Below are 745 nucleotides of genomic sequence, written 5' to 3'. Positions count from 1 at the left end.
CACCCAGCTTCTGCTACATCAGCAGGAGTGACACTCACTTGTAAGACGTAGAGTTTCTCTTTAAATCCATGTTGTCATTTTTTATATTTGGGTACCTCCAGTGCTGGTAAGATACAGGCATCAGTCCAGACATTAAACAATAGAGGGCTCACTGTTATTAATCTCGCCTTCCCCAAGTTTATGTATTTAGTAAACATTTCAGCATCGCACACTAGACCCAATTAAAGGTGGACCTGACTAGTGTCAGTGTTACGCATCAAGCAGCTAATACAGATTCTGGACAGCCGCCATGAGATCTCTACACAAGTCATAGGCAACGTCCACCATGTGGAACTCGTTTCTAAAATCTTGCTTTCGTTTTCTCAGTTGTTTGTGCGATTTCGAAGCAGCGCAATGATTTTTGATGATAAGAAAGCATTCAGATATACTGCAGAAGCTGATGTCAGATGGTGCTTTCTATGCTTCCATTATAAGTGATGACATTTTGTAACCCTATGAAAGGACCCCTGTTGCAATGAATATTGTATTTTGATAAAGGTATGCAGTGGTGATGGTATTCAGTATATCAATTCCCTGTTTAAATCTCACATGCCTTCATTTATATTTTTACATATTTACATGCAGACCAAGCTGGCCGGTGACAGTGACAGGGTTGGGACAATCTATAACAGCGGTCACCATCCTTTCGGACCACTAAATTCATAATTAAACAAAAAATATGAGAATATATCTATATATACATACA

This window comes from Nanorana parkeri, unplaced genomic scaffold (genome assembly GCF_000935625.1).
Source record: "Nanorana parkeri isolate BGI_ZX_2015 unplaced genomic scaffold, ASM93562v1 scaffold2, whole genome shotgun sequence".
Lineage (NCBI taxonomy): Eukaryota > Metazoa > Chordata > Amphibia > Anura > Dicroglossidae > Nanorana > Nanorana parkeri.
Note: the sequence above shows the minus strand (reverse complement) of the source record.